This window comes from Siphateles boraxobius, unplaced genomic scaffold (assembly GCF_051911475.1).
Source record: "Siphateles boraxobius isolate OS27281-9 unplaced genomic scaffold, OSU_SipBor_1 6, whole genome shotgun sequence".
Classification (NCBI taxonomy): Eukaryota; Metazoa; Chordata; class Actinopteri; order Cypriniformes; family Leuciscidae; genus Siphateles; species Siphateles boraxobius.
In genome coordinates, this window is record NW_027509186.1 from 719,970 (window position 1) to 743,538 (window position 23,569).

Here is a 23,569-nt window from a genome sequence, read left to right on the forward strand (position 1 = left end):
TGGAGAGGTTAACTACTTGGGAAACAGATTCTGATGTCAAGGCAAGAGTAAAAATTGCAGCAGCATCCTTTAAGGTCAACACAGAGAATCAACAGAAACGCAAATGTCCTAAGAGAGAGGGCAGCAGTTGTTATTACTGTGGTAAACATGGACATTGGGGAAAGGAGTGTAGGAAAAACAAAAAGAACTTTAAACAAGTTAACAATGTTACTCAGCTCCTACTCAGTCTGCTTGCTACTCTGAAGCAGCCCGTCCCCTCGTCATTAAACTCGTTGGGCAGCTTGTTGATGTGTTAACCATTTGGGCTGTGAGTGCTTAATTTCCCCAGTAACTTTCAACAAAGATGAAAGACTTATTTTTGTTTAATAGAACAAAAGGAAAGTGACTGTCTCACCCTTCCTTTGGGGAACACCAAGTTAAGTAGACTCACAGCCTTAAATGTTATTTTACAGCACAGACCTTTCATCATTAAGTGTGTTAGGTCAGACTGTAAACGTAAAAAAAGCCCTCATGCAGTGTCCACAATAATGCCAAATATTGTCTTACAGCGTGCACCTGTCACAAATCCGTCCTCATGTATGCTGTCTGCTATGACTGAAGTTTTGTTAGAGGATGAAGGAGAAATTACTCACGATTGTGTTACGCTTACATATACACCTATGAGTGAAGTAAAAGAAAAAGGTAACAGACGAGCAGGTTATGCAGTAACGTCCACCACGGAAGTGTTAGCTTCAGGACGTCTTCCAGATCATTTTTCAGCTCAAGCTGCAGAACTAGTAGCCCTAACAAGAGCATGCACGCTAGCTTCAGGATCGGTTGCTAATATCTACACAGATTCCAGATATGCTTTTGGGGTAATTCATGATTTTGGTGTCAGGTTGAACGTGCAAACAGAACAATCAAAATCAGGCTAAGCAAAATGCATCAGGAAGGAGTACCATGGGTTGAAGCGTTGCCAGCAGTACTGTGTAGTATAAGAGCCTCACCTAACAGATCAGTAGGACTGAGCCCTCATGAGATTATTACTGGACGCCCAATGCAGATGCCAGGTGTGATTGATCTTAGAAATGCTGATGTACACATTGCCTCAGATGCCCTGATCACTTACTGTGAAAACCTCACAAAGGCAGTACAGAGTGCCAGAGAGAGAGTTGAGTCGTGTTGGCAGACTCCACCAGAAGGTGGACACACTATCATCCCAGGTCAATGGGTTATGATAAAGTCATTCAAAAACAAGCCATTAGAGCCTAAGTGGCACGGACCATATCAAGTGATGTTGATTACAGCTGCTGCAGTATTATGTCAGGGAAAGAAAACCTGGACTCATGTGTCACACTGTAAGGTTGTTCCTGCTCCAACAGGGATAGCATAGGACACGAACCAGTGGGGAGCCGAGGAAAGAACCGATTGCAACAGGCGTCGGTGGCCAACCCTTCGGTGAAGAATCCCTCATAGGCCTTCCCATCCATTAATCCATCCTCATCTCACTGCGTTCTTTAGGTGTCATAATTAAGAAATAGGGAAGAAGGAACAACAATAGCAGACTCGGAAAAGTTTACAACCCTAGTGTTTGAACAAATACTGCTCTCCTGTCTTTTGTTTTCTCTCTTCCTCTGTGCAGATAACACTTGATGGCTGAACCGAGACCCATATGCACCGACCTCCTCGTCTGCGTATGAAGACATAATCTCAAGAAACAACTAGACCCACTCCCGAGCCAACTATCACAAAAGGATAGAGAAAAGAAAAAGAAAAAATAAATACACAACGCAGAGACTACGAAACCTTCAGTCATACATCGACATGATCAAGATTGTCCTACTACTACACATCATGAAGATCGCACAAAGTCCGGACTCCAGAAACAAAATATTCTTAGAGCTGATGAATATGTCACAAATGCCTTGTTTGCTGGAAAGAAAGTGTGCATGTCACATCCGAAGATGACTGCATTCCAGGACTCACTTGTGCACAAACATGGTGGTCCAACAAGACATTCTTGATCTTTCAGCAAAATTACACCAAGATGACTGAGGATAATTCTTCATGGTTCAGAAACTTGATTGATCACGAGAAAATCACAGTTCCAACCAGAAAAGACTCACGGACCCTAATTGCATGTTTTGTTTATGTGTCAACATGCAATTACAGAAAAATAAACACAGAACATGCCTTATGTGCCTGTAACTATCACAAGTTGCAAGAATTAATTTTTAATTGTTTAAATTTGTATATAGTGTGGGAGTAATTTAGAACTCCCAAAGGGGGAATTGAAGGAATACAAGTTTATTAAAAGGTTTAATCTAACTTCTAATACTATCATATATAAACTGAGAAAGTTCTGTTTGTTGAAGTTAGCATTTCAGGTTAGGATGGTAAATGATATCAGCTGTGAAACAGTTTCCAGCAAGAGAATCTGGCAAATCCTGTTTTCTCCATTGTAAGTTAAATGAGTCTGTTTACTGAGACTTTCTTTAATGGCTCTGGGATGGCTCTTGGAACCAGAGTTCCTGGCCACTATCAGCATTTGAATAGTTATCCTGATTCCATTGGATTGGTAATGCCCTCAGAGTAGGGTGTGTTCGTACTACATTTGCATGCTTTGTTTGAATTTGTCTCCACCTCCAGAAGTCCCTCCTCTTAAAATGCCTATAATATACCATGTAAAGTTACTTTAATTTAGACGATGTTGGAATGACTGCAGCTACCGACAATCAATAAAGAACTTCTGCTTGGAAAACTTCCACCGTCTCCTGGTCTGAGCTTCTAACTTTTCTACAAAGAAAAAGTTCACAACACCCTTATCCCTCAACAGAAGCCTGCACACCTTTCAGGTTTTGGAAATAATCCTGTAACTTCAAAGGGACCTATTCATGATGTAATCAGCTATTCTCCTGACATGCTACCTCTTTTAGACTTTGTATACAAAAGCATCGAACCAGCGACAGTAACTGGCGCTGTTGCTTAGTTGGTCAAAGCGCCTGTCTAGTAAACAGGAGATCATGGATTCGAATCCCAGCAGTGCCTATGCCACAGGATGTGGGCACCGCTCACTTAATCTTTTACATATGTAAATCTTTGCATGCTGAACAGTGTGCATCTGCACAAAATGAGGAAATCTAAGAAGTGATGTGCATCGAATAGCGTCTTAAAGCTTGTCTTTTGTGGCTCTGTGGCGCAATGGATAGCGCATTGGACTTCTAGATTGTGAATGGAGGTATTCAAAGGTTGTGGGTTCGAGTCCCACCAGAGTCGTGCATACCCTCTATTGCTCAGATGTCTTTGTGTTGGACAGGCATATGCTTAAAACTTGAATCCACAAACTACTTCAGAAGCATACCCTTCACGTTCTGCTTATTTCCCTTATTGGACACACCCAACTCAGATCACAGAGTACTCTACTAATTAACTTAAGTCACCTATTTAAATAAGAATAGGTTGAAATCCACTGGCCTAGGCCAAAATCTGCAACAACCTATTGTTGGCCACCTACCTAGAAAAAAAGAAGAAAAAAACACGCTTTCCATTTCTCCAAGCTGAAACAGCATTTAGATGTATCGTAACTGGAGGTTCCCGAAACATTTGAGACACGAGTACTGAGAGTTTCGATCCAGAAATATATGGCTTGAGATAATCCCTTGTCCCTCAACAGAAGCCTGCACACCTTTCAGGTTTTGGAAATAATCCTGTAACTTCAAAGGGACCTATTCATGATGTAATCAGCTATTCTCCTGACATGCTACCTCTTTTAGACTTTGTATACAAAAGCATCGAACCAGTGACAGTAACTGGCGCTGTGGCTTAGTTGGTTAAAGTGCCTGTCTAGTAAACAGGAGATCCTGTGTTCGAATCCCAGCAGTGTCTTATCTGTGGCTTCTAAGAGTAGTCATTCAATCATCTCTGATGTGAAAGACAATCTGGACTTCTCGGTTGCAAATGAAGGTTTTAAAAAGTGTGCCGTATTTTGGGTCCCACCAGAGTCACGAATGGTGTCCCTTTGCACAGACGTCTTTACCAGACTGACATTTGCTTAAAGCTGGGGTTTTCCAATTTTTTCAGAAGCCTATGCAGCACATTTTTCTTCTTTTCCTTATTGAGCACACCCAAGTCAGATCGTCCAGTACGTTACTTATCAATCAATTATTTGATTCACCTGTATTAAATGAGAGAGATAATAAAAAATATATATATATATGTGGTGCAGATGCGCTTCAAGAATGGTTTGCAAGCTCCTGGCTTAGGCCTGAAATCTGCTACTAGGCAAGGCAAGTTTATTTATATAGCACATTTCATACACAATGGTAATTCAAAGTGCTTTACATAGAAGAAATTAAAATAATCAAAAGAAATCAGAATAATTAAAACAGTTTAGAATAAAAGATAAAATACAGAAATCAGAATAATTAAAACATAAAATAAAATACAGTGCAAACAGTCGGACGAACAGTGGCACAGTGCTCATTCAGTAAATGCACAGCTAAACAGATGTGTTTTGAGTCTGGATTTGAATGTGACTACTGTAGGAGCACATCTAATCTCTTCTGGAAGCTGGTTCCAGCTGCGGCTGGCATAGTAGCTAAAAGCAGACTCGCCATGCTTAGAGTGAACCCTTGGTATTTCTAGCCGATGTGATCCTAATGATCTGAGTGATCTGTTGGGTTTATATTCAGTGAGCATATCTGCAATGTATTGAGGTCCTAGGCCATTGAATGATTTATATACCAGTAATAATACTTTAAAATCAATCCTAAATGTAACTGGCAGCCAGTGTAAAGACCTGAGGACTGGTGTGATGTGTTCATATTTTCTGGTTCTGCTCAGAATCCTAGCAGCAGCGTTCTGTATGAGCTGCAACTGTCTTATGGTCTTTTTGGGAAGGCCAGTGAGAAGTCCATTACAATAATCCACCCTACTGGTGATGAAAGCATGCACAAGTTTTTCTAAGTCTTGACTGGAAACAAAGCATCTAATTCTTGCAATATTTTTCAGGTGATAATATGCTGATTTAGTTATTGCTTTGACATGACTACTGAAACTAAGGTCTGACTCCAGAGACACACCCAGATTCCTGACTTGATTTTTAGTTGTTTGACCCCTAGACTGAAGGTATGCGTTCACCTTGAGAACTTCATCTTTGTTTCCAAACGCAATGACTTCAGTTTTGTCTTTGTTTAACTGAAGAAAGTTTTGGCACATCCAATTGTTTACTTCATCAATGCATTGGCAAAGGGAGTCAATGGGGCTGTAATCGTTAGGCGATAGGGCTAAGTAGAGCTGTGTGTCGTCTGCATAGCTATGGTAAGCGATTTGGTTCTTTCTCATTATTTGGCTCATTGGGAGCATGTACAGGTTGAATAGGAGTGGCGCAAGAATTGAGCCTTGAGGGACTCCGCATGTCATGGATGTCCACTCAGACTTATGGTCTCCTATACTCACATAATAACCTCTGCCTCCTAAGTATGACCTGAACCATTTTAGGACTATCCCAGAAAGCCCGACCCAGTTTTCCAGCCTGTCAAGAAGTATTTTGTGATCGACAGTGTCAAATGCAGCACTGAGGTCGAGTAGTACCAGCACTGATAATTTGCCTGTATCAGTATTTAAGCGAATATCATTTATTATCTTTATGAGCGCGGTCTCTGTACTGTGGTGCGGTCGGAAACCAGATTGAAAATGGTCAAAGTATCCATTCGAGCTTAAGAATTTGTTCAGCTGATTGAAGACAACTTTTTCAATGATCTTGCCTATGAAAGGAAGATTTGAGATCGGTCTATAGTTGTTTAATATGGTCTTATCCAGATTGCTCTTTTTCAGGAGGGGCTTGACAACAGCAGTTTTCAGGGAGGTCGGAAAACTCCCAGAGAGAAGTGAGGCATTTACCACTTCTAGGAGATCTGCTTCTAAGCTGTGTAACACATTTTTGAAAAAAGATGTGGGAAGTGCATCAAGGGCGCAGGTTGATGTTTTTAGTTGCTGTACGGTTTCTTCCAAAATTTTGCCATCAATTTCTTCGAAATCAGACATAGTGGCTACTTTCTCGTGCTGTTGTTTGATCTGCCTGACCCCAGCGCAACTCAAGGATGAGCTGATCACCTTTCTGATATTATTGATTTTCTCAGAGAAGAAAGAAGCAAACTCACTGCACTTTCTCACTGAGAGCATTTCACTGGGAATCTGGCTTGGGGGGTTTGTCAGTCTCTCTACAGTAGCAAAAAGAGTGCGCGTGTTGTTTATATTGCTGTTTATAATATTTGAGAAGAAAGTCTTTCTAGCTTTGCTTAGTTCCTTATTGAAAGCATGGATGCTGTCTTTGTAGATGTTATAATGGACTACAAGTTTTGTCTTCCGCCACATGCGCTCTGCTTTTCTGCATTGTCTTTTCATATTTTGCACTGCTGTTGAGTTTCTCCAAGGTGCTTTTTGTCTGCCACTCTTCTTCCTGACTTTCACAGGAGCAATATCATCAATTACACTCTTAACTTTTGAGTTAAAAGAATCAAGGAGAAAATCAACAGAGTCAGCAGATATGCTTGGTGTTAAAGATATAGCCTTCATAAATAGTACACTAGTATTCTCATTTAAGCATCTCTTCTTGACAGACACAGATCTAGCTTCAATGGCAGGAGAGATCAATATATCAAAGAAAATACAAAAATGATCAGACAGTGCTACATCCTTAATAACAATTGATGAAATGTTTAGACCCTTACTGATAAGTAAATCTAGAGTGTGTCCACGATTATGTGTGGCTCCATGTACATGCTGAGTCAGATCAAAAGTTTTTAAAACAGTTTTGATTTCTTTTGCCATATTGTTTTCTGCATTATCTATGTGAATGTTAAAATCTCCAGCAATGGCAAAGCAGTCAAACTCTGAGGAAATAGAACTTAACAGTTCTGTTAAGTTCTCAGCAAAAGCTGGAGAGTATTTTGGAGGCCTGTAAACAATGATAAGTAAAATGCGTGGAGCACCTTTTAACACAATACCCAGATATTCGAAAGACGGGTAATTCCCAAATGATATTTGCTTACATTGATAGACATCTTTATAAAGCGATACTTTATACTACCGATTGATATGGTCAAGCCTATGGATATTTGTACAAACAAAGTCTTTAAATATATGAAGAATAATACATGGATATCTTTCTGGATTTTGCCCTTTCATATCAGAAGAAGGCTCAGGAAACATTTTAGGCATTACTATCGAGAGTGTAGAGCCAAAATTAAATGAGTTCAGACATTCCCTTGAGGCGTGAAAGGCCCTCGTGTTTTGGAAACAATCCTCTTACCTCTAAGGGACCTCGTTCATGACGTGATCAGCTGTTTTCCTGATGTGGTACCTCTTTTAGACTTGTTTTACCAACAAATTCCACAGTACCTGGCGCTGTGGCTTAGCTGGTCAAAGCGCCTGTCTCGTAAACAGGAGATCCTGGGTTCAAATCCCAGCAGTGCCTTTGGCACAGGATATGGGAGTGCTTAACCTTTTCACATATGAAAGTCTTTGCATGACGAACTGTGTTTACCTGCACAAAACTGGAAAAACTTAAGAAGTGCTGCGCATGCAACACTTCCCTGAAGTGTGTCATTTTATGGTACAATGGATAGAACTTTGGACTTCTAGGATGCGAATGGAGAAATTCCCTGGTTGTGAGTCCCACCAGAATAGTCAGTGGCCTCTTTTGCTCTGATGTCTCTGTGAGTCAGACATATGTTTAAAACTGGGGTCCACAAACTACTTCAGAAGCCTACCCTTCACATTCTGCTCATCTCCCTTATTGGACACACCCACGTCAGATCATTGAGTACTCTACTAAGTAGCTCAATTAACTCTGTTGAAATAAGGAAGATAACGAAAATGTATAGCGTCTGGGAGGTTTCGAGAATGGTTTGAAAACCACTGGCTTAGGCCAGAATCTGCTACTTCCTATTGTTGAGATCCAGCCTCTGGATGTATTCAAAACAGTCTTTACAAATATGAATATATAATTCATGAAAATCTTTCTGGATTTTGTCTTTCAGATCAGCTGAAAGCATAGCAGAGATTGCTTTCCATTTCTCCCAGCTGAGACAGAATTTAGATGTACTGTATCTGGAGGTTCCAAAAACATTTCAGACACAAGTATTGAGAGTTTCAGATATTCCCTCTTTCTTCAACAGAGCCCTGCATGCCCCTCGGGTTTTGGAAATAATCCCCTAACCTCTTTCATGATGTAATCAGCTATTTTCCTGACCTGCTACCTCTTTTAGACTTTTTATGCCAACACATTGTAGAGAGTTCAGCAAGTGGCGCTGTGGCTTAGTTGGTCAAAGCGCCTGTCTTGTAAACAGGAGATCCTGGGTTCGAATCCCAGCAGTGCCTATTCCACAGGATGTGGGCACCACTCACTTAATCTTTTACATATGTAAATCTTTGCATGCTGAACAGTGTGCATCTGCACAAAATGAGGAAATCTAAGAAGTGATGTGCATGCAATAGCGTCTTAAAGTTCATTTTGTGTGGCTCTGTGGCGCAATGGATAGCGCATTGGACTTCTAGATTGTGAATGGAGATATTCAAAGGTTGTGGGTTTGAGTCCCACCAGAGTCGTGCATACCCTCTATTGCTCAGATGTTTTGGAAACAATCCTCTTACCTCTAAGGGACCTCGTTCATGACGTGATCAGCTGTTTTCCTGATGTGGTACCTCTTTTAGACTTGTTTTACCAACAAATTTCACAGTATCTGGCGCTGTGGCTTAGCTGGTCAAAGCGCCTGTCTTGTAAACAGGAGATCCTGGGTTCAAATCCCAGCAGTGCCTTTGGCACAGGATATGGGAGTGCTTAACCTTTTCACATATGAAAGTCTTTGCATGACGAACTGTGTTTACCTGCACAAAACTGGAAAAACTAAGAAGTGCTGCGCATGCAACACTTCCCTGAAGTGTGTCATTTTATGGTACAATGGATAGAACTTTGGACTTCTAGGATGCGAATGGAGAAATTCCCTGGTTGTGAGTCCCACCAGAATAGTCAGTGGCCTCTTTTGCTCTGATGTCTCTGTGAGTCAGACATATGTTTAAAACTGGGGTCCACAAACTACTTCAGAAGCCTACCCTTCACATTCTGCTCATCTCCCTTATTGGACACACCCACGTCAGATCATAGAGTACTCTACTAAGTAGCTCAATTAACCCTTTTGAAATAAGGTAAATAACGAAAATGTATAGCGTCTGGGAGGTTTCGAGAATGGTTTGAAAACCACTGGCTTAGGCCAGAATCTGCTACTTCCTATTGTTGAGATCCAGCCTTTGGATGTATTCAAAACAGTCTTTACAAATATGAATATATAATTCATGAAAAGCTTTCTGGATTTTGTCTTTCAGATCAGCTGAAAGCATAGCAGAGATTGCTTTCCATTTCTCCTAGCTGAGACAGAGTTTAGATGTATTGTAACTGGAGGTTCCAAAAACCTTTCAGAAACACGTATTGAGAGTTTCAGATATTCCCTCTTTCTTCAACAGAGCCCTGAATGCCCCTCGGGTTTTGGAAATAATCCCCTAACCTCTTTCATGATGTAATCAGCTATTTTCCTGACCTGCTACCTCTTTTAGACTTTTTATAGCAACACATTGTAGAAGGTTCAGCAAGTGGCGCTGTGGCTTAGTTGGTCAAAGCGCCTGTCTTGTAAACAGGAGATCCTGGGTTCGAATCCCAGCAGTGCCTATGCCACAGGATGTGGGCACCACTCACTTAATCTTTTACATATGTAAATCTTTGCATGCTGAACAGTGTGCATCTGCACAAAATGTGGAAATCTAAGAAGTGATGTGGATGCAATAGCGTCTTAAAGCTTGTCTTTTGTGGCTCTGTGGCGCAATGGATAGCGCATTGGACTTCTAGGTTGTGAATGGAGATATTCAAAGTTTGTGGGTTCGAGTCCCACCAGAGTCGTGCATACCCTCTATTGCTCAGATGTTTTGGAAACAATCCTCTTACCTCTAAGGGACCTCGTTCATGACGTGATCAGCTGTTTTCCTGATGTGGTACCTCTTTTAGACTTGTTTTACCAACAAATTTCACAGTATCTGGCGCTGTGGCTTAGCTGGTCAAAGCGCCTGTCTCGTAAACAGGAGATCCTGGGTTCAAATCCCAGCAGTGTCTTTGGCACAGGATATGGGAGTGCTTAACCTTTTCACATATGAAAGTCTTTGCATGACGAACTGTGTTTACCTGCACAAAACTGGAAAAACTAAGAAGTGCTGCGCATGCAACACTTCCCTGAAGTGTGTCATTTTATGGTACAATGGATAGAACTTTGGACTTCTAGGATGCGAATGGAGAAATTCCCTGGTTGTGAGTCCCACCAGAATAGTCAGTGGCCTCTTTTGCTCTGATGTCTCTGTGAGTCAGACATATGTTTAAAACTGGGGTCCACAAACTACTTCAGAAGCCTACCCTTCACATTCTGCTCATCTCCCTTATTGGACACACCCACGTCAGATCATAGAGTACTCTACTAAGTAGCTCAATTAACCCTTTTGAAATAAGGTAAATAACGAAAATGTATAGCGTCTGGGAGGTTTCGAGAATGGTTTGAAAACCACTGGCTTAGGCCAGAATCTGCTACTTCCTATTGTTGAGATCCAGCCTTTGGATGTATTCAAAACAGTCTTTACAAATATGAATATATAATTCATGAAAAGCTTTCTGGATTTTGTCTTTCAGATCAGCTGAAAGCATAGCAGAGATTGCTTTCCATTTCTCCTAGCTGAGACAGAATTTAGATGTATTGTAACTGGAGGTTCCAAAAACCTTTCAGAAACACGTATTGAGAGTTTCAGATATTCCCTCTTTCTTCAACAGAGCCCTGAATGCCCCTCGGGTTTTGGAAATAATCCCCTAACCTCTTTCATGATGTAATCAGCTATTTTCCTGACCTGCTACCTCTTTTAGACTTTTTATAGCAACACATTGTAGAAGGTTCAGCAAGTGGCGCTGTGGCTTAGTTGGTCAAAGCGCCTGTCTTGTAAACAGGAGATCCTGGGTTCGAATCCCAGCAGTGCCTATGCCACAGGATGTGGGCACCACTCACTTAATCTTTTACATATGTAAATCTTTGCATGCTGAACAGTGTGCATCTGCACAAAATGTGGAAATCTAAGAAGTGATGTGGATGCAATAGCGTCTTAAAGCTTGTCTTTTGTGGCTCTGTGGCGCAATGGATAGCGCATTGGACTTCTAGGTTGTGAATGGAGATATTCAAAGTTTGTGGGTTCGAGTCCCACCAGAGTCGTGCATACCCTCTATTGCTCAGATGTTTTGGAAACAATCCTCTTACCTCTAAGGGACCTCGTTCATGACGTGATCAGCTGTTTTCCTGATGTGGTACCTCTTTTAGACTTGTTTTACCAACAATTTTCACAGTATCTGGCGCTGTGGCTTAGCTGGTCAAAGCGCCTGTCTCGTAAACAGGAGATCCTGGGTTCAAATCCCAGCAGTGTCTTTGGCACAGGATATGGGAGTGCTTAACCTTTTCACATATGAAAGTCATTGCATGACGAACTGTGTTTACCTGCACAAAACTGGAAAAACTAAGAAGTGCTGCGCATGCAACACTTCCCTGAAGTGTGTCATTTTATGGTACAATGGATACAACTTTGGACTTCTAGGATGCGAATGGAGAAATTCCCTGGTTGTGAGTCCCACCAGAATAGTCAGTGGCCTCTTTTGCTCTGATGTCTCTGTGAGTCAGACATATGTTTAAAACTGGGGTCCACAAACTACTTCAGAAGCCTACCCTTCACATTCTGCTCATCTCCCTTATTGGACACACCCACGTCAGATCATAGAGTACTCTACTAAGTAGCTCAATTAACCCTTTTGAAATAAGGTAAATAACGAAAATGTATAGCGTCTGGGAGGTTTCGAGAATGGTTTGAAAACCACTGGCTTAGGCCAGAATCTGCTACTTCCTATTGTTGAGATCCAGGCTTTGGATGTATTCAAAACAGTCTTTACAAATATGAATATATAATTCATGAAAAGCTTTCTGGATTTTGTCTTTCAGATCAGCTGAAAGCATAGCAGAGATTGCTTTCCATTTCTCCTAGCTGAGACAGAGTTTAGATGTATTGTAACTGGAGGTTCCAAAAACCTTTCAGAAACACGTATTGAGAGTTTCAGATATTCCCTCTTTCTTCAACAGAGCCCTGAATGCCCCTCGGGTTTTGGAAATAATCCCCTAACCTCTTTCATGATGTAATCAGCTATTTTCCTGACCTGCTACCTCTTTTAGACTTTTTATAGCAACACATTGTAGAAGGTTCAGCAAGTGGCGCTGTGGCTTAGTTGGTCAAAGCGCCTGTCTTGTAAACAGGAGATCCTGGGTTTGAATCCCAGCAGTGCCTATGCCACAGGATGTGGGCACCACTCACTTAATCTTTTACATATGTAAATCTTTGCATGCTGAACAGTGTGCATCTGCACAAAATGTGGAAATCTAAGAAGTGATGTGGATGCAATAGCGTCTTAAAGCTTGTCTTTTGTGGCTCTGTGGCGCAATGGATAGCGCATTGGACTTCTAGGTTGTGAATGGAGATATTCAAAGTTTGTGGGTTCGAGTCCCACCAGAGTCGTGCATACCCTCTATTGCTCAGATGTTTTGGAAACAATCCTCTTACCTCTAAGGGACCTCGTTCATGACGTGATCAGCTGTTTTCCTGATGTGGTACCTCTTTTAGACTTGTTTTACCAACAAATTTCACAGTATCTGGCGCTGTGGCTTAGCTGGTCAAAGCGCCTGTCTCGTAAACAGGAGATCCTGGGTTCAAATCCCAGCAGTGTCTTTGGCACAGGATATGGGAGTGCTTAACCTTTTCACATATGAAAGTCTTTGCATGACGAACTGTGTTTACCTGCACAAAACTGGAAGAACTAAGAAGTGCTGCGCATGCAACACTTCCCTGAAGTGTGTCATTTTATGGTACAATGGATACAACTTTGGACTTCTAGGATGCGAATGGAGAAATTCCCTGGTTGTGAGTCCCACCAGAATAGTCAGTGGCCTCTTTTGCTCTGATGTCTCTGTGAGTCAGACATATGCTTAAAACTTGAATCCACAAACTACTTCAGAAGCATACCCTTCACGTTCTGCTTATTTCCCTCTTTGGACACACCCAACTCAGATCACAGAGTACTCTACTAATTAACTTAAGTCACCTATTTAAAGAAGAATAGGTTGAAATCCACTGGCCTAGGCCAAAATCTGCAACAACCTATTGTTGGCCACCTACCTCGAAGAAAAAGAAGAAAAAAAAACACGCTTTCCATTTCACCAAGCTGAAACAGCATTTAGATGTATCGTAACTGGAGGTTCCCGAAACATTTGAGACACGAGTACTGAGAGTTTCGATCCAGAAATAAATGGCTTGAGATATTCCCTTGTCCCTCAACAGAAGCCTGCACACCTTTCAGGTTTTGGAAATAATCCTGTAACTTCAAAGGGACCTATTCATGATGTAATCAGCTATTCTCCTGACATGCTACCTCTTTTAGACTTTGTATACAAAAGCATCGAACCAGTGAAAGTAACTGGCGCTGTGGCTTAGTTGGTCAAAGCGCCTGTCTAGTAAACAGGAGATCCTGGGTTCGAATCCCAGCAGTGCCTAATCTGTGGCTTCTAAGAGTAGTCATTTAACCTTCTCCTTCTCTGACGTGAAAGTCTTGGCAGGAAAGACAATCTGGACTTCTCGGTTGCAAATGAAGGTTTTAAAAAGGTTGTCGTTTTTTGGGTCCCACCAGAGTCACGAATGGTGTCCCTTTGCACAGACGTCTTTACCAGACTGACATTTGCTTAAAGCTGGGGTTTTCCAACTTTTTCAGAAGCCTACGCAACACATTTTTCTTCTTTTCCTTATTGAGCACACCCAAGTCAGATCGTCGAGTACGTTAATTATCAATCAATTATTTGATTCACCTGTATTAAATGAGAGAGATAATAAAAAATATATATATATGTGGTGCAGATGCGCTTCAAGAATGGTTTGCAAGCTCCTGGCTTAGGCCTGAAATCTGCTACTACCCATTGATATGGTCAAGCCTATGGATATTTGTACAAACAAAGTCTTTACATATATGAAGAATAATACATGGATAACTTTCTGGATTTTGCCATTTCATATCAGAAGAAGGCTCAGGAAACATTTTAGGCATGACTATCGAGAGTGTAGAGCCAAAATTAAATGAGTTCAGACATTCCCTTGAGGCGTGAAAGGCCCTCGTGTTTTGGAAACAATCCTCTTACCTCTAAGGGACCTCTTTCATGACGTGATCAGCTGTTTTCCTGATGTGCTACCTCTTTTAGACTTGTTTTACCAACAAATTTCACTGATCTGTGGCTTAGCTGGTCAAAGCGCCTGTCTCGTAAACAGGAGATCCTGGGTTCAAATCCCAGCAGTGCCTTTGGCACAGGATATGGGAGTGCTTAACCTTTTCACATATGAAAGTCTTTGCATGACGAACTGTGTTTACCTGCACAAAACTGGAAAAACTAAGAAGTGCTGCGCATGCAATACTTCCCTGAAGTGTGTCATTTTATGGTACAATGGATAGAACTTTGGACTTCTGGGATGCGAATGGAGAAATTCCCTGGTTGTGGTTTTGAGTCCCACCAGAATAGTCAGTGGCCTCTTTTGCTCTGATGTCTCTGTGAGTCAGACATATGTTTAAAACTGGGGTCCACAAACTACTTCAGAAGCCTACCCTTCACATTCTGCTCTTTTCCCTTATTGGACACACCCACGTCAGATCATAGAGTACTCTACTAAGTAGCTCAATTAACCCTTTTGAAATAAGGTAAATAACAAAAATGTATAGCGTCTGGGAGGTTTCGAGAATGTTTTGAAAACCACTGGCTTAAGCCAGAATCTGCTACTTCCTATTGTTGAGATCCAGCCTCTGGATGTATTCAAAACAGTCTTTACAAATATGAATATATAATTCATGAAAAGCTTTCTGGATTTTGTCTTTCAGATCAGCTGAAAGCATAGCAGAGATTGCTTTCCATTTCTCCTAGCTGAGACAGAGTTTAGATGTATTGTAACTGGAGGTTCCAAAAACATTTCAGAAACACGTATTGACAGTTTCAGATATTCCCTCTTTCTTCAACAGAGCCCTGAATGCCCCTCGGGTTTTGGAAATAATCCCCTAACCTCTTTCATGATGTAATCAGCTATTTTCCTGACCTGCTACCTCTTTTAGACTTTTTATAGCAACACATTGTAGAAGGTTCAGCAAGTGGCGCTGTGGCTTAGTTGGTCAAAGCGCCTGTCTAGTAAACAGGAGATCCTGGGTTCGAATCCCAGCAGTGCCTATGCCAGTGGATGTGCCTATGCCAGTGGATGTGGGCACCGCTCACTTAATCTTTTACATATGTAAATCTTTGCATGCTGAACAGTGTGCATCTGCACAAAATGTGGAAATCTAAGAAGTGATGTGCATGCAATAGCGTCTTAAAGCTTGTCTTTTGTGGCTCTGTGGCGCAATGGATAGCGCATTGGACTTCTAGATTGTGAATGGAGATATTCAAAGGTTGTGGGTTCGAGTCCCACCAGAGTCGTGCATACCCTCTTTTGCTCAGATGTCTTTGTGTTGGACAAGCATATGCTTAAAACTTGAATCCACAAACTACTTCAGAAGCATACCCTTCACGTTCTGCTTATTTCCCTTATTGGACACACCCAACTCAGATCACAGAGTCATCTACTAATTAACTTAAGTCACCTATTTAAATAAGAATAGGTTGAAATCCACTGGCCTAGGCCAAAATCTGCAACAACCTATTGTTGGCCACCTACCTAGAAAAAAAAGAAGAAAAAAAAACACGCTTTCCATTTTTCAAAGCTGAAACAGCATTTAGATGTATCGTAACTAGAGGTTCCCGAAACATTTGAGACACGAGTACTGAGAGTTTCGATCCAGAAATAAATGGCTTGAGATATTCCCTTGTCCCTTGAAGGAATACAAGTTTATTAAAAGGTTTAATCTAACTTCTAATACTATCATATATAAACTGAGAAAGTTCTGTTTGTTGAAGTTAGCATTTCAGGTTAGGATGGTAAATGATATCAGCTGTGAAACAGTTTCCAGCAAGAGAATCTGGCAAATCCTGTTTTCTCCATTGTAAGTTAAATGAGTCTGATCACTGAGACTTTCTTTAATGGCTCTGAGATGGCTCTTGGAACCAGAGTTCCTGGCCACTATCAGCATTTGAATAGTTATGCTGATTCCATTGGATTGGTAATGCCCTCAGAGTAGGGTGTGTTCGTACTACATTTGCATGCTTTGTTTGAATTTATCTCCACCTCCAGAAGTCCCTCCTCTTAAAATGCCTATAATATACCATGTAAAGTTACTTTAATTTAGACGATGTTGGAATGACTGCAGCTACCGACAAGCAATAAAGAACTTCTGCTTGGAAAACTTCCACCCTCTCCTGGTCTGAGCTTCTAACTTTTCTACAAAGAAAAAGATCACTACAGATGGTGCCGTGACCCGGATAGAATTAACTCCACCTGAATCCAGATTGGAATTCAAGCTCAAAGATCTGACTGCATTCCAGAGAGAATCTTACCTGAATACAGAACTGAAATCTCCACTCAACAAAGACTGAGTTCCAGAACTGAAATCTCCACTCAACAAAGACTGAGTTCCAGAACTGAAATCTCCACTCAACAAAGACTGAGTTCCAGAACTGAAATCTCCACTCAACAAAGACTGAGTTCCAGAACTGACTCCTGAAACTTCAAAGCTCAACAAAGAACAAACTTTTTTTGGCTGAGTTCCAGACGGAATCCTTTCCGTACAAACAACGATTTGGTGAGTTTCACTCTATTCAAAGAACCACTGAAGACCAGTACAAATCTCTGCGCCGTCAGAGAACAGTTATCAGACAGCTGCAGTGTCTGGCTAACAAAGTTACCCTTTAAAAGTTTATTTTCAAGATGAAAGTATAGCCTCTACATTGCTAGAGAATGTATCCTCTAAAGTTAGGGAAGGTTAACATTACGTGTCAATATTGGTGAACCTCTGTTCAAACAGGGATGTGTTTATCCTCTTAAAGTTAGGAAGGTGAAAGATCCTTTGCATTTCCTTTTAGAGAAGATTAGCGTAACGTGCTAATATTTTCTGTGTTACCCTTTGCTCTGGGTAAGGAAGGTTAACTGTGTTATCGAGTGTAGCCTCTTTTGATCAGAGAAGATTTAGTGTTTTTGTTTGTTTTATCCTCTAAAAGTTAAGAAGGTGAAAGATCCTTTGCATTTTTCTATTAGGGAAGATTAGCGTAACATGCTAATAGTTTGTGATGTGTTGGTAACAAGGAAGTTTAACAAGATTTGATCTGTGTTAACAAGTATACCCTCTGTTGATCAGAGAAGTTTATTTTTTGATTGTGTGGTAACAAAAGAAATCCACAAAATGGTTAGAAGAAATGCTAGGCTAGTTCCATCAACTGAGAAAAATTGACTAGCTAGCCCTTTATGGACAGACAGTGAGTTCAAGTCATTGTTAGGAGAGAAAATGGATTCCATAATGACTGAGTCAGTTAGATTGGATTTGACAAAGAAATTTGGTATTGATCCAGACAAAGTTTGGTCTATTGAAGAATGCAAGAAGGTGTTAGGTGCATGTATCAGAAAGAAAAACATGAAAGGCATAATCTGTTGCCATAGAGAATATAGCTTATCCATTGCACAAGAACAAACTAGGTGTATTGATAAATTAAAAGAACAGAACAAACAAATGCACACTAAGGTGGGCCATAACAAGGCCTCAACCAAATGTGACTCAGAAGACCAACAGTCAGATGAAACTTATCCTGACTGATAAGCCTGTAGATTCAGTAAAGGTATGTGTTGCAAGAAGATCTCAGGGAATTGAGGGAACTGAAAGTGTTCCTCCCAACTCTTCTGTTGTCCAAAACCAAACTGTTGCCAAAGCACTCGGACCTAGAGACATAGAAAGACTATCCCAAAGCTTACCTTCAGTACGCACAGATTTTTCTGATTTTAGAAGGGCATTGATCAGTAAAATGCGTCTTTACGACATGTCGTTGGCAGAAGTCACACAGCTGATGTCACAAATTCTAACTGAATCTGAATTCAACAGTTTTGAGTCTGCTGTTACTTCTGAACTACAACATGCCAGAAAAGATGAATTGAGAGAGGGAGTTCTGAAAGCGTTGAAGAACATTGTTGGACCCAAAATTGACTGGTCGAAGATCACTAGTTGTTTACAGAAGAAGGGTGAAACTGTTAGTGAGTACACTCAAAGATTTTGCCAGTCAGCAGCAGCGTACAGTGGTATAGCTGACACTTCAGAGAAGGTGTTAGAAGATAATGGTCCCCTAGTTCGCACATGGTTTGATGGTCTGTTGTCAGAACATAGAAAAGCATTGCCTTTCTTAGACTTAGCATGGTCCACTAGAACCATACAAAACAACTTGGAGAGGTTAACTACTTGGGAAACAGATTCTGATGTCAAGGCAAGAGTAAAAATTGCAGCAGCATCCTTTAAGGTCAACACAGAGAATCAACAGAAACGCAAATGTCCTAAGAGAGAGGGCAGCAGTTGTTATTACTGTGGTAAACATGGACATTGGGGAAAGGAGTGTAGGAAAAACAAAAAGAACTTTAAACAAGTTAACAATGTTACTCAGCTCCTACTCAGTCTGCTTGCTACTCTGAAGCAGCCCGTCCCCTCGTCATTAAACTCGTTGGGCAGCTTGTTGATGTGTTAACCATTTGGGCTGTGAGTGCTTAATTTCCCCAGTAACTTTCAACAAAGATGAAAGACTTATTTTTGTTTAATAGAACAAAAGGAAAGTGACTGTCTCACCCTTCCTTTGGGGAACACCAAGTTAAGTAGACTCACAGCCTTAAATGTTATTTTACAGCACAGACCTTTCATCATTAAGTGTGTTAGGTCAGACTGTAAACGTAAAAAAAGCCCTCATGCAGTGTCCACAATAATGCCAAATATTGTCTTACAGCGTGCACCTGTCACAAATCCGTCCTCATGTATGCTGTCTGCTATGACTGAAGTTTTGTTAGAGGATGAAGGAGAAATTACGCACGATTGTGTTACGCTTACATATACACCTATGAGTGAAGTAAAAGAAAAAGGTAACAGACGAGCAGGTTATGCAGTAACGTCCACCACGGAAGTGTTAGCTTCAGGACGTCTTCCAGATCATTTTTCAGCTCAAGCTGCAGAACTAGTAGCCCTAACAAGAGCATGCACGCTAGCTTCAGGATCGGTTGCTAATATCTACACAGATTCCAGATATGCTTTTGGGGTAATTCATGATTTTGGTGTCAGGTTGAACGTGCAAACAGAACAATCAAAATCAGGCTAAGCAAAATGCATCAGGAAGGAGTACCATGGGTTGAAGCGTTGCCAGCAGTACTGTGTAGTATAAGAGCCTCACCTAACAGATCAGTAGGACTGAGCCCTCATGAGATTATTACTGGACCCCCAATGCAGATGCCAGGTGTGATTGATCTTAGAAATGCTGATGTACACATTGCCTCAGATGCCCTTATCACTTACTGTGAAAACCTCACAAAGGCAGTACAGAGTGCCAGAGAGAGAGTTGAGTCGTGTTGGCAGACTCCACCAGAAGGTGGACACACTATCATCCCAGGTCAATGGGTTATGATAAAGTCATTCAAAAACAAGCCATTAGAGCCTAAGTGTGACCATATCAAGTGATGTTGATTACAGCTGCTGCAGTATTATGTCAGGGAAAGAAAACCTGGACTCATGTGTCACACTGTAAGGTTGTTCCTGCTCCAACAGGGATAGCATAGGACACGAACCAGTGGGGAGCCGAGGAAAGAACCGATTGCAACAGGCGTCGGTGGCCAACCCTTCGGTGAAGAATCCCTCATAGGCCTTCCCATCCATTAATCCATCCTCATCTCACTGCGTTCTTTAGGTGTCATAATTAAGAAATAGGGAAGAAGGAACAACAATAGCAGACTCGGAAAAGTTTACAACCCTAGTGTTTGAACAAATACTGCTCTCCTGTCTTTTGTTTTCTCTCTTCCTCTGTGCAGATAACACTTGATGGCTGAACCGAGACCCATATGCACCGACCTCCTCGTCTGCGTATGAAGACATAACCTCAAGAAACAACTAGACCCACTCCCGAGCCAACTATCACAAAAGGATAGAGAAAAGAAAAAGAAAAAATAAATACACAACGCAGAGACTACGAAACCTTCAGTCATACATCGACATGATCAAGATTGTCCTACTACTACACATCATGAAGATCGCACAAAGTCCGGACTCCAGAAACAACATATTCTTAGAGCTGATGAATATGTCACAAATGCCTTGTTTGCTGGAAAGAAAGTGTGCATGTCACATCCGAAGATGACTGCATTCCAGGACTCACTTGTGCACAAACATGGTGGTCCAACAAGACATTCTTGATCTTTCAGCAAAATTACACCAAGATGACTGAAGATAATTCTTCATGGTTCAGAAACTTGATTGATCACGAGAAAATCACAGTTCCAACCAGAAAAGACTCACGGACCCTAATTGCATGTTTTGTTTATGTGTCAACATGCAATTACAGAAAAATAAACACAGAACATGCCTTATGTGCCTGTAACTATCACAAGTTGCAAGAATGAATTTTTAATTGTTTAAATTTGTATATAGTGTGGGAGTAATTTAGAACTCCCAAAGGGGGAATTGAAGGAATACAAGTTTATTAAAAGGTTTAATCTAACTTCTAATACTATCATATATAAACTGAGAAAGTTCTGTTTGTTGAAGTTAGCATTTCAGGTTAGGATGGTAAATGATATCAGCTGTGAAACAGTTTCCAGCAAGAGAATCTGGCAAATCCTGTTTTCTCCATTGTAAGTTAAATGAGTCTGATCACTGAGACTTTCTTTAATGGCTCTGGGATGGCTCTTGGAACCAGAGTTCCTGGCCACTATCAGCATTTGAATAGTTATCCTGATTCCATTGGATTGGTAATGCCCTCAGAGTAGGGTGTGTTCGTACTACATTTGCATGCTTTGTTTGAATTTGTCTCCACCTCCAGAAGTCCCTCCTCTTAAAATGCCTATAATATACCATGTAAAGTTACTTTAATTTAGACGATGTTGGAATGACTGCAGCTACCGACAATCAATAAAGAACTTCTGCTTGGAAAACTTCCACCGTCTCCTGGTCTGAGCTTCTAACTTTTCTACAAAGAAAAAGTTCACAACACCCTTATCCCTCAACAGAAGCCTGCACACCTTTCAGGTTTTGGAAATAATCCTGTAACTTCAAAGGGACCTATTCATGATGTAATCAGCTATTCTCCTGACATGCTACCTCTTTTAGACTTTGTATACAAAAGCATCGAACCAACGACAGTAACTGGCGCTGTTGCTTAGTTGGTCAAAGCGCCTGTCTAGTAAACAGGAGATCATTGATTCGAATCCCAGCAGTGCTTATGCCACAGGATGTGGGCACCGCTCACTTAATCTTTTACATATGTAAATCTTTGCATGCTGAACAGTGTGCATCTGCACAAAATGAGGAAATCTAAGAAGTGATGTGCATCGAATAGCGTCTTAAAGCTTGTCTTTTGTGGCTCTGTGGCGCAATGGATAGCGCATTGGACTTCTAGATTGTGAATGGAGGTATTCAAAGGTTGTGGGTTCGAGTCCCACCAGAGTCGTGCATACCCTCTATTGCTCAGATGTCTTTGTGTTGGACAGGCATATGCTTAAAACTTGAATCCACAAACTACTTCAGAAGCATACCCTTCACGTTCTGCTTATTTCCCTTATTGGACACACCCAACTCAGATCACAGAGTACTCTACTAATTAACTTAAGTCACCTATTTAAATAAGAATAGGTTGAAATCCACTGGCCTAGGCCAAAATCTGCAACAACCTATTGTTGGCCACCTACCTAGAAAAAAAGAAGAAAAAAAACACACCTTCCATTTCTCCAAGCTGAAACAGCATTTAGATGTATCGTAACTGGAGGTTCCCGAAACATTTGAGACACGAGTACTGAGAGTTTCGATCCAGAAATAAATGGCTTGAGATATTCCCTTGTCCCTCAACAGAAGCCTGCACACCTTTCAGGTTTTGGAAATAATCCTGTAACTTCAAAGGGACCTATTCATGATGTAATCAGCTATTCTCCTGACATGCTACCTCTTTTAGACTTTGTATACAAAAGCATCGAACCAGTGACAGTAACTGGCGCTGTGGCTTAGTTGGTTAAAGTGCCTGTCTAGTAAACAGGAGATCCTGTGTTCGAATCCCAGCAGTGTCTTATCTGTGGCTTCTAAGAGTAGTCATTCAATCATCTCTGATGTGAAAGACAATCTGGACTTCTCGGTTGCAAATGAAGGTTTTAAAAAGTGTGCCGTTTTTTGGGTCCCACCAGAGTCACGAATGGTGTCCCTTTGCACATACGTCTTTACCAGACTGACATTTGCTTAAAGCTGGGGTTTTCCAACTTTTTCAGAAGCCTACGCAGCACATTTTTCTTCTTTTCCTTATTGAGCACACCCAAGTCAGATCGTCCAGTACGTTACTTATCAATCAATTATTTGATTCACCTGTATTAAATGAGAGAGATAATAAAAAAAATATATATATATGTGGTGCAGATGCGCTTCAAGAATGGTTTGCAAGCTCCTGGCTTAGGCCTGAAATCTGCTACTACCGATTGATATGGTCAAGCCTATGGATATTTGTACAAACAAAGTCTTTAAATATATGAAGAATAATACATGGATATCTTTCTGGATTTTGCCCTTTCATATCAGAAGAAGGCTCAGGAAACATTTTAGGCATTACTATCGAGAGTGTAGAGCCAAAATTAAATGAGTTCAGACATTCCCTTGAGGCGTGAAAGGACCTCGTGTTTTGGAAACAATCCTCTTACCTCTAAGGGACCTCGTTCATGACGTGATCAGCTGTTTTCCTGATGTGGTACCTCTTTTAGACTTGTTTTACCAACAAATTCCACAGTACCTGGCGCTGTGGCTTAGCTGGTCAAAGCGCCTGTCTCGTAAACAGGAGATCCTGGGTTCAAATCCCAGCAGTGCCTTTGGCACAGGATATGGGAGTGCTTAACCTTTTCACATATGAAAGTCTTTGCATGACGAACTGTGTTTACCTGCACAAAACTGGAAAAACTTAAGAAGTGCTGCGCATGCAACACTTCCCTGAAGTGTGTCATTTTATGGTACAATGGATAGAACTTTGGACTTCTAGGATGCGAATGGAGAAATTCCCTGGTTGTGAGTCCCACCAGAATAGTCAGTGGCCTCTTTTGCTCTGATGTCTCTGTGAGTCAGACATATGTTTAAAACTGGGGTCCACAAACTACTTCAGAAGCCTACCCTTCACATTCTGCTCATCTCCCTTATTGGACACACCCACGTCAGATCATTGAGTACTCTACTAAGTAGCTCAATTAACTCTGTTGAAATAAGGAAGATAACGAAAATGTATAGCGTCTGGGAGGTTTCGAGAATGGTTTGAAAACCACTGGC

General features: G+C 41.1%; 22 non-coding genes across 22 annotated transcripts; all 22 read left to right on the plus strand.

Annotated features, from left to right (window-relative positions):
* The first annotated feature begins 2,953 nt into the window (after positions 1-2,953).
* On the plus strand, positions 2,954-3,027 carry trnat-agu (transfer RNA threonine (anticodon AGU)). Its single transcript has one exon. It is a non-coding gene; the product is annotated as a tRNA-Thr (tRNA).
* A 139-nt stretch (positions 3,028-3,166) lies between these two features.
* Positions 3,167-3,255, plus strand: trnar-ucu (transfer RNA arginine (anticodon UCU)). Its single transcript is given in 2 exon segments — positions 3,167-3,203; positions 3,220-3,255. It is a non-coding gene; the product is annotated as a tRNA-Arg (tRNA).
* A 535-nt stretch (positions 3,256-3,790) lies between these two features.
* On the plus strand, positions 3,791-3,864 carry trnat-agu (transfer RNA threonine (anticodon AGU)). The gene has a single exon. It is a non-coding gene; the product is annotated as a tRNA-Thr (tRNA).
* A 3,518-nt stretch (positions 3,865-7,382) lies between these two features.
* On the plus strand, positions 7,383-7,456 carry trnat-cgu (transfer RNA threonine (anticodon CGU)). The gene has a single exon. It is a non-coding gene; the product is annotated as a tRNA-Thr (tRNA).
* Positions 7,457-8,287: 831 nt separating this feature from the next.
* Positions 8,288-8,361, plus strand: trnat-ugu (transfer RNA threonine (anticodon UGU)). Its single transcript has one exon. It is a non-coding gene; the product is annotated as a tRNA-Thr (tRNA).
* A 139-nt stretch (positions 8,362-8,500) lies between these two features.
* trnar-ucu (transfer RNA arginine (anticodon UCU)) lies at positions 8,501-8,589 on the plus strand. Its single transcript is given in 2 exon segments — positions 8,501-8,537; positions 8,554-8,589. It is a non-coding gene; the product is annotated as a tRNA-Arg (tRNA).
* Positions 8,590-8,725: 136 nt separating this feature from the next.
* Positions 8,726-8,799, plus strand: trnat-ugu (transfer RNA threonine (anticodon UGU)). Its single transcript has one exon. It is a non-coding gene; the product is annotated as a tRNA-Thr (tRNA).
* An 830-nt stretch (positions 8,800-9,629) lies between these two features.
* Positions 9,630-9,703, plus strand: trnat-ugu (transfer RNA threonine (anticodon UGU)). Its single transcript has one exon. It is a non-coding gene; the product is annotated as a tRNA-Thr (tRNA).
* A 139-nt stretch (positions 9,704-9,842) lies between these two features.
* On the plus strand, positions 9,843-9,931 carry trnar-ucu (transfer RNA arginine (anticodon UCU)). Its single transcript is given in 2 exon segments — positions 9,843-9,879; positions 9,896-9,931. It is a non-coding gene; the product is annotated as a tRNA-Arg (tRNA).
* A 136-nt stretch (positions 9,932-10,067) lies between these two features.
* On the plus strand, positions 10,068-10,141 carry trnat-cgu (transfer RNA threonine (anticodon CGU)). Its single transcript has one exon. It is a non-coding gene; the product is annotated as a tRNA-Thr (tRNA).
* Positions 10,142-10,971: 830 nt separating this feature from the next.
* Positions 10,972-11,045, plus strand: trnat-ugu (transfer RNA threonine (anticodon UGU)). The gene has a single exon. It is a non-coding gene; the product is annotated as a tRNA-Thr (tRNA).
* Positions 11,046-11,184: 139 nt separating this feature from the next.
* Positions 11,185-11,273, plus strand: trnar-ucu (transfer RNA arginine (anticodon UCU)). The gene is given in 2 exon segments: positions 11,185-11,221; positions 11,238-11,273. It is a non-coding gene; the product is annotated as a tRNA-Arg (tRNA).
* Positions 11,274-11,409: 136 nt separating this feature from the next.
* Positions 11,410-11,483, plus strand: trnat-cgu (transfer RNA threonine (anticodon CGU)). The gene has a single exon. It is a non-coding gene; the product is annotated as a tRNA-Thr (tRNA).
* Positions 11,484-12,313: 830 nt separating this feature from the next.
* On the plus strand, positions 12,314-12,387 carry trnat-ugu (transfer RNA threonine (anticodon UGU)). The gene has a single exon. It is a non-coding gene; the product is annotated as a tRNA-Thr (tRNA).
* A 139-nt stretch (positions 12,388-12,526) lies between these two features.
* Positions 12,527-12,615, plus strand: trnar-ucu (transfer RNA arginine (anticodon UCU)). The gene is given in 2 exon segments: positions 12,527-12,563; positions 12,580-12,615. It is a non-coding gene; the product is annotated as a tRNA-Arg (tRNA).
* A 136-nt stretch (positions 12,616-12,751) lies between these two features.
* Positions 12,752-12,825, plus strand: trnat-cgu (transfer RNA threonine (anticodon CGU)). Its single transcript has one exon. It is a non-coding gene; the product is annotated as a tRNA-Thr (tRNA).
* Positions 12,826-13,572: 747 nt separating this feature from the next.
* Positions 13,573-13,646, plus strand: trnat-agu (transfer RNA threonine (anticodon AGU)). The gene has a single exon. It is a non-coding gene; the product is annotated as a tRNA-Thr (tRNA).
* Positions 13,647-15,276: 1,630 nt separating this feature from the next.
* On the plus strand, positions 15,277-15,350 carry trnat-agu (transfer RNA threonine (anticodon AGU)). Its single transcript has one exon. It is a non-coding gene; the product is annotated as a tRNA-Thr (tRNA).
* Positions 15,351-15,507: 157 nt separating this feature from the next.
* On the plus strand, positions 15,508-15,596 carry trnar-ucu (transfer RNA arginine (anticodon UCU)). The gene is given in 2 exon segments: positions 15,508-15,544; positions 15,561-15,596. It is a non-coding gene; the product is annotated as a tRNA-Arg (tRNA).
* Positions 15,597-21,639: 6,043 nt separating this feature from the next.
* trnar-ucu (transfer RNA arginine (anticodon UCU)) lies at positions 21,640-21,728 on the plus strand. Its single transcript is given in 2 exon segments — positions 21,640-21,676; positions 21,693-21,728. It is a non-coding gene; the product is annotated as a tRNA-Arg (tRNA).
* A 536-nt stretch (positions 21,729-22,264) lies between these two features.
* On the plus strand, positions 22,265-22,338 carry trnat-agu (transfer RNA threonine (anticodon AGU)). The gene has a single exon. It is a non-coding gene; the product is annotated as a tRNA-Thr (tRNA).
* Positions 22,339-23,047: 709 nt separating this feature from the next.
* Positions 23,048-23,121, plus strand: trnat-cgu (transfer RNA threonine (anticodon CGU)). Its single transcript has one exon. It is a non-coding gene; the product is annotated as a tRNA-Thr (tRNA).
* The last annotated feature ends 448 nt before the right edge of the window (positions 23,122-23,569 follow it).